This window comes from Ambystoma mexicanum, chromosome 13 (genome assembly GCF_040938575.1).
Source record: "Ambystoma mexicanum isolate Mex_15411 chromosome 13, UKY_AmexF1_1, whole genome shotgun sequence".
In the NCBI taxonomy this organism is placed as follows: Eukaryota; Metazoa; Chordata; class Amphibia; order Caudata; family Ambystomatidae; genus Ambystoma; species Ambystoma mexicanum.
The window spans coordinates 172,673,073-172,681,996 of NC_090938.1; positions in this window are offsets into that span (position 1 = coordinate 172,673,073).

The window sequence follows — 8,924 nt, forward strand, 5'->3', positions numbered from 1 at the left end:
TTGTGTACCATTTGCCAGCTGCAAAAGTGCACAGTGGGTGATCTGCACCCACTTGGAATTGGCTGCAGTTTGAATACCCGGAGCAAGAAGCTATATGAAAAATGTGTCAGTCTTTGAAAAGAGAAAAAACTCGTCAGATATTTCCTTGGGCCTGTCTGATGATTCCTAGCTGCAGCAATGCCATCTCTGCAAGTTCAGAGAGTGCCTAGTTCTCTTATGGTATTTATTTTGGTACAAGATCCGAATGTGGAACAACCAGTGCTGGTGAACGCAGAATTACAAGAGAGTACTATAGATTTGCCTCGCTATTAGGCCCAACACCACAGTCATCGATGTTTTGCAGGTGTGAAAATGAGATTCCCATAGACAACCTTTAAAACCACCCCCAAATGATGATTTGGACGACATGGAGTTGACATTGATCTATCAGGTCAACTGGAGAACCAGAAACCAATGACATCATCACTGACATCACAAAGTAGCCACGTTTATACATGAAGTACATATTCATCCAGTCATGAAGCTACATGGACCTGCACTAGTTTATTGCATATAGCCTCGAAACACATGCTTATGACCCCCTTATACAGAGGACAAACACACATATATATTTCTATATTCAAATCATTTGTCAAAGCTGAAACTGCAAGATCAAGAAGAATTTGTATATATAGCTTGCATATGCTTAAACTGTTACTAACATGGATAAGCCATAAGAAATACTATAGGCTTTATAGGCCTCTGAAATTAACAAGAATGTAGAGACATATTCTGACTACACAGACAAACTGACATGATTGCAGCATCTCGAGGCAAGCAGAAACAGGACACTCAACCAAGGACGAAGGGGAAGCAGGAACATTCCAGCTACTGAAATAGTGAGCCACCTGCAGAAATTCATGTTAAGATGCTCATAATTGTAGATGAGAGGGCTTCATTTCATTGTCCCAACATATGTGACCCGGACAGAAAAGACCATTCCCAGAAAACGAGAGAAAAGAAGATACAAGTGTTGCCCACATTTTGTTAACTGACTGCACTCTGACAGGCTTGGGCGATCAGAGAATAGCAACATTAGCGAACGTTTCGCACTTCCATGTTCTTTCTCATTACCTGGAAGAAGTATATTCAGTCTGAGAACTGTCTGGGCACCCAGGGTTGGGGGGACACACTCTGTCCAATCCAAATTCACCATGCATCTGGGGATATCATTTGTTGCAAGGGCCAATGGTCTTTCAATGACCCTGCAACATTCTAGATGGGTGCTCTTCTAGGTGGTCATAGGAGGATCCACTCAACATGGCTAGCCAGTCTTCGAACAAACCTATATATTCTTTAGTTATACCTTGGCCTAGCTGACCAATACAATTGTCCAATAGGTTTCCAGGAGGAAACCTGTATTTGTGGCATCACACTGCAATAAAAATGGGTTAAACAAGCTTAGAAGCTGAGAGATGAACTTTGTTTTTTCTGGTGTAATCCCTGTTTTGTTTCTTTGCTAATAAACAACAGTAACTTTTGCCCTATGGCTGAGTCCTCTTTTCTTGTGGCTGGAGTTTTCTGATGGTCCCAAGTGTACTCTGATTATATCTGTGGTGACTGCTAGAGGTGCATGGCCTCACAATACAAAGTGGTTGCAGAGGAGGTTGCTAGTTTCTTTCGGCAAGAAACCACCTCATCCTGCCGCATGCCTGAGGGGCTTTGTGGTGACCTGTGAAAACCGACACCCAAGAGTCATGCATGAATGCAAAGAAGAGGTCGACAGGAGCCCTCTTTGAAAAATTCCTGCCCGCTTCCCATGGGAGACCTATCAGACCTGACAGCAGAATGGCAGGTTGCGGGAGAACCAGTGCCCAATAGAACTCAGCAGATCACGAAATGTAAGTATAGATCCAGCTATACAGCAAATGGGGGGGAAACAGATTTGTTTAATGGTTCGGTTGAAGTCTTTGAGGCACTCTAAGGATACCTGTAAGTTGGGTAGTCAGTTTGGGTGGTGTGCTTAGACTGTCAGCTTAGCTTGCGGAAGAATAAAACTTTGGAAAAAAAAGATATATGGTGGTTTACCTGGATGTATTGGTTAGCGGAAAATGCGACCTCATATTATGGAAGGTGGTTTCCTAATCTTCTCTCTGAGATGTAATCCAGTAAGGTGATACTACGGAAGAGGCACCACAAGATTGCTCGCTTTACACTGTGAGAAGAAGCAGGAAGGCAGCTGTGTATATGTTATGTTATGTTTTGTCATTGTGCTGCAATAATTCTTCCTCTGTGGTAGTGGTGACGTCACTGATGAGGTTGTGTATTAGGACTTTAAGTGTGCGAAACGTGGTAAAATTCAGTAGACAGTTTTATGATCATGGTTCAGAACCAGTGTTATGCCTTTGTGGCAGAGTGTCAGGAGCACGCAAGTGGAATTGCAAGTTAAATCCTTCAGGGCGGAAAACCACAAAGGAGCGGTGCACGGAGCATGCCTATGTTTATGGTGTTGAGCTGGAGAGGCTGAGAAAAAGATATTTCATACTGTAATTGATTAAAATTGGATGTGTTGAAAACCTTGAGTTGAGGGCAAGCAAATATTTGACCAAGTATTGTTTAAAGTAACACAGTGGGGGATATGCCTCTCCAACACTTATGAAAGTCCCTTCTCCGGTATCAAGACAAAATACACAAGTATAACACAGAATGGACTCGCGACACAGAGGGCAAGTTGGCAAAGCCATGGGCCAAAGATGGGAGTTTTTCCAAATGTGTGAAGCAACAAATGGCCACATATCTACAGGCAGCATATAAGGGGAGTACATTTAGCAACCAATTAGCCATATTAGAGTTATGGAGGATGTTTCAGGAAGAGGACTGGGATTTGCTCGGCTGCATTAGATGCTGAGCCAATTGGATGCAGAGAGCGAACAGTCCTCGGCTCCCCCTCTTCAAACTGTAGATGCAGATACACCAACAGAGAGCAAGGGATTTTACCCCATAAAAGAATTTAAAGGAGCGGCAGGATACACAAATCCCACTTTTGCACCACCTGCATATAGTAGCAGGGATGCACCTGATAGTGCGACACAAGCGAGTAAGACGGCACAAGATAATAGCAGTGAACGGAAGGAGCACAGCGAGATGCAAGCGAGAGTACAGGAGAATGATGCAGGGAAGACAGGACTTGATACGGGCCAAGAGTCAGTGGCATCAAACAAATGGATAGGTGGGCAGATATGGCACAAACTAGACAGAAAGCAAGCAAGTGAAATAGGGAACGTGGAAAAGGAAGCATTGAACAGTAAAGAGCAGGAGGAGGAAGCTAAAGAATGGACGGAGATATTGGAGGAAGTGCATAGGAGGGAGAAGGAAGAAAAGAAGGAAAGGGAGAGATTGCAAAGGGAAAGAGAGTGAGCAGAAGTGCGAGAAAAGGAAAAGATGGAGCAAAAGAAACAGGGAGAGCTAGAAGACATAGCAAGGAGACAGGCAGAAGAGGAGCAGGAAAGATGAGTGCAGCTAAAAAAGGAGAAAAGGAGGTTAGAAGTTGAGCGAATCATTAAAAAATGCCAAAGCAAGCAAGAGGTAGAGAGGAGAAACAAAGAAACAGGGATGACAGCAGGCACTCTACTAAGGTAGTAGGGATTAAGGTGGATCTGACACTTTTAAATAATGAGGATGGGGAAGGTATACAGAGAAAGGTAGGGAAGCAGCCATATTGCAAGCTCTATGAATACAGTACCCAAACACTTCGAACATAAGCGTGATTATGGCATGCAAAATGTGTGAGGACAAAGACCTGCTTCAATATATTCAACAGATTTAAGTGAGATGGCATCTTATGTTTATTATGTTTGAGATGTGGAAGACATGGGACAAAACAGTGAGATTGTTTTATCATATATTTTGCCACGGATTACCAGACCAAGTGCAAAAGCAGCTTAGGAAAATAGTGGGGATGAAGACTAAACCGTGGTAAGAAATTCAGCTAACTATAGTGTACTATTGCAGGCTAATGCAAGAGAAAGCGGGAAAATAGCAGGAAGAGAGGAAATATACAATGGAAGGGGTGGTGTTAACAAGCAGAGAAGGAGTAGTTGCTCAGCATATGCAGAACAGGCCACAGATCGCAGGGGGAGGTTTTTCAGGACGAGGAGGGATGAACCAATGGACAAGAGGACGAGAGGAGGGATGTCTCTGGAAAGAGGGCTCGTACAACTGATGCAGCAGAACACAGGACGATTTCAAGGGGTACAGCAAAGACCAATGGGTGTCCCATAGTATGGTGGTTTTGCGGACGACAAGGACACATAGCCCGAGTGTGTAGGGATAGAGGACCGATATACCAAAACGGGGGAATGCAACAACACTCCTTGAACCGGACTGAGCAGAAGAGACAACACACTCCAGACCAGGTGTCCGCGCAGACATATATGCCACAACCGATGCACAAGCAAGACATGCAAGGGCAGGCACATGCGCCACAACAGACGCATACCCAAGACATGCAAGCGCAACAATACCAGCCTGTGACACATGTGGTGCAGACACAGTGGCACATGCAACAATCACAACAAATGCAACAAGCACCAATCCAGCAGAACACGATAGCAACAACAAATGTGGACTCAACAATGCAGATGCAAACTCCTGTGTGAAAACTGGGAGGGGCGACTGTCACAGGTGGCAATCCATTCACAGGTAAGGAATTGTCACTGTACCCACCATAGGACAGCCTGCAGACAAACCTGATGTGCACGATCCTATCCGTTACACCTAATCCGGCAGAGGAACCACGTATAGGGGTGACCATGAGTAACAAGACATTTTCCGTTCTCGTGGATAGAGGGGAGGAGAGATATACAATGTCAGGCATTGCCATGAATGCGTAGGGATTTTCTGGCACGTCGGATTTGGTTCATTTTACTGACTAATTATCGCTTTCTGTAGGGGATGTTATTATGGAGATGAGTATATCCAACCCCCTATGTGCTTTAAGGTGAGGTGAATCCCCTATGAAATAGTATAAGGGGGAGAGAACCACACTATGAAATTCGGTGCAGAGGTAATATAGTGTGAACAGCAGATGCAAGACATTAGGAGACACATAGGAAGAAACGTCATTTTGTAGTTATGACAGAAGCACAGGCTTGCATGACCACGCTGCACCAGTCAAGCTCCATGGAAAGATTTGACTAGGCCCAAAATCATTAAGGCAGAATAAATTCACACCACCGCCCTCTAACCTCCACTAAGCCAACCCAGAGCCAGAGTCAACACCACTGATCCGATCCCCACATCCCTGCATTGCATGATATGCGAATGACCCCCGTCCTAGCGTAAACCAAGTGACCCTAAAAGATCTAAGCATGTGCAACTGTTTCAACCCTCAACATAAAACACATCCTTTGTAACACGAGGTCCGAGGAGGGATACATTATAGATCAAAGTAAGGGTGGAAGCCTTGAGTGCGCGAGGTGCGGTATCAACAAAGTCCAGAATGTGTGGGTCAGTATGACTGATTTCTTCCTCCCTTGCCCTGACACCGATCCCTAAGCCACCCAGGTGCATGCCACTTTGATGTAGTAGTAGGCGTAGTATGCTAATTTAGAATTAACAATGTGTCTCATGAGCGACCTGACCTTCACTTCACGGCGCAATGAGCCCAGCTGACCTGCATGGAGCATGACAGCCGGAGGAGAAACCAACCAATTGTATCCTGGCATACCATGTATATGGTCTCACCAAGCAGTGACGCAAATTTTTACTGTACATTGATGACGATGTGCTGCTTTAAGCTTCTGCATGTACTAGGTTTAACCAGAATGTTCTTGAGTAGCAGAGGTCTTTGCAGAGGCCTTTGCTGATATTTCGTTTTCTGTGTAATTAAACCTTGTTATCCTTGCAAGCTATCTCCTGGCTTATTTCACTAGAGGATTGTATTCACTCTGGAGCGTGCGTAAACAGGGACCTGCCTTCATTTGGTGACCCTGGAGACATGATCCCATCAACCCCGTACCTGCAGAGCTATACAGGCGGCCTCTATGGAAGGGCCATGCTCACCTACAGTGACCAGTCCCAAAACACCTACGCTGAGTGGCCTTGTGGGAGCCGTCTTTGCAAATCCTGCCAGCTCTTTGCATCGGCCCAAGGAGAAATGCAGGCTGGTTGCATGAATGGAGTTCTTCGGGAGAACATGAACACATGGGTATAGCCTGCAAGGGATAAAAAAGTTGGGTTGGGTGTGTGGAGCAGTGTGATTAGTGTGAACAGGCAGTGAGTCTAACTGAGAGTGCGACGTGTTTATGGATTGTGTTGGTTTTTTGGTTTTTTCATTAATTTATTAAGGATATTAAGGTAACGGAATAAGAGGAAAAGGGAGCCTCCCGAGTGAGGGGAGATGGTGGCGCCAACGACCGTTGTGGGAAATATATGAGGATAAAATATAGGAACTCTGCATAATTAGAGTGCTCGGGAAAAGTAGTGGTTGTTATTTTAGCTTGTTATTTTAATTTGTTTTGTTGGTGTATTTTAAATTGTCAAGAGGAGGCCCAGGAAGGGTGTGTATGTGTATGTGGAATTATCAGGAGAGCATGCAGTGAGTGCATGAAAAAGTTCCATAGGGGAATAGCGTGTGGGCGAAAAGTGAATTGATGACTATTTTGTTAGCTCATTGACAGTATTGGCACGTATTAGAGACAAGACTAAATTGCATATGTTTTAAAGAAATTGTTGTTTTAATTGTGTTGCATTAGTATAGGTGGAATCCCACTACAGACGCACGCAAGACATGACTATGGGGACTGACAGACCCTTAGACCAAAAATGCAAGGCCCTGCCCCTATACTGTGATAAAATTAAGAAATATAACAATCAATGGGTGACTGAGACTAAAGGGGGGAATGCCCCACTCCTAACCAGAGCAAGGATTGTTTGACGAAGGCGCGCTGGAGCACATGTCCACCTTTCTGATGACAAAGTATAAGGGGAGACCGTTCGAAAATAGGAGGGACATTTTGAACCTCTGGAAAATGATTTAAGAAACAGTGGATCCAAAGGAGGAAGGGGCGACACATGACAGTAACAAGGAGACAGGTACAAAGTAGAGCGGAAAGAATGGGGAGACGGAAAAAGGGATATATCCGCTAGCAACTCACCCAAAGGAAGGGTATACCAACCCGACATACGTGTCGGTGGGCACTATGGTAGCAATACCAAATACAGCCCCACAACCGCCATATGTCTCACCCCAAGAGGTTACTGCCCACACAGGGGTGAGTGCACGAGATCTAGAGGTAGCACTCGCATCAACACGCACTGAATCAGCCAGGTTACGGGCAGCATGTGAAGCAACAAGGGTGGTAGATACACCAATGTTGCCAACAGGGGCACCCCCGCAACCACCCTGGGATGAATGGAAATCAGGGGACCTCTTGTTAAAAAATAAGAACCATTCTTGTTGAGCGTGACAGAGAAACAGATAGTCTGGGCTATGAGAATATGGGGTCTCGGAGAGGAGAAAAGGAATATTGGAGCGATTTTGATGACACTAAAGAAGAGGCAGAGGGAGTGGGAGTGGCCAAAAAAGCACCTCAGGCTACACCAAAGCTAGAGAGTTTATGGGATGGAAGGTTGAGAGAGAATTTTGGCAGAATAGCATTAGCCCGGAAGAAGGGAAGTGCAACTAAGGGGGGGGGAAGGAAAAATGAAAATGCAAATGCCCCTTATACACAAGGGGGCAGGCCTCCCGCACTATGTAGCCTGGGTGCAAATGGACAAAAATAACCTCCTTAAAGTGCACCCCCGAATCACAGCAGGGGCTGGGAAGTGGATCTATGCATTTGAAAAAAACACAGTAGGGGTACCCTTGGCAATAGGGGATATTAGGAGCTTGTTGGTAGCCGCAGTAGGAGACCAGGCAGAGACTGTGTGGATTAAAGCAGGGTACCCGGGAGTAAAGTTGAGTAACGATGCATATGATGGAGCATCATTTAACAGGATTAGAGCACGGGTATGGAATGCATTGTTGCGAATGTTCCCAGACAGCCCAGATTTACAGTCAATCATGCAATGCACAATGGGAGATGAGGAAGACTCTGCGCAGTATGTTATTAGGGTTCAAGAGATGTGGAGAGCAGAAACGGGCAGCGTTTGGGATCAATCGACATCAGTTTTCTATTATACAGATAAACAAGGCCTACCCAAAGAGGTACAGAAGGCACTGGATAAGATAGCTGGCGTGGAAGGTAATGGGTGGCCCGAGTTTCAAAGTATCATAGTGCACCACTGTAGGAGGATCAAAGAACGAGAGAAGGAAACAGTACAAAAATGGCAAGCTGAGGAATCGAAACTGGTTCAAAATAAACTAGTGAAAGTGGCTGTGGTATTGACAGCACCCATGCCAGAACAGCCGGAAGAGGGAGGGTGCATTTCGAATGCAGTGCAAGCAACATAAGCAGCAGTGTGGGCTGAAGGAGCACAAGGGCAGTAGGGAGGAAGCCAGCAATTGTTGGTACCACAGTGGAAAGGAGGACAGCAACGAGGACGAGGTGGGTTTGGAGGGCCTAAAGGAGGAGGATTTGGAGGTCCGGGACCGAGGGGAAGGGGGCCAGGGCAGTGTTGGACATGTGCGAGGAGGGGGCATTTAGAGAGAGAGCGAGAGAGTGTCAAAACAAACAGGGAGGGAGTTAAAACTACAACCAGCAGAAGTATAGCTCTCCCCATCCAGGTAGCCCCCAAGGGCCAGCTCCCAGAATGACTTTGATCACATATGATATCCACTAGGCTTACACACAGCTACCCCCACAGGTCCCGGCCCTTGTTACACCAACATCAGCAGTAGGCAGTCCAACCTTACCAGCCCTGCCCTAACTCACAGCCAGCAGAGAATAGAAATACTTTTTGTACTGCACCTGAAGGCGCTACAGTGGTAGGGGAAAGCCCTT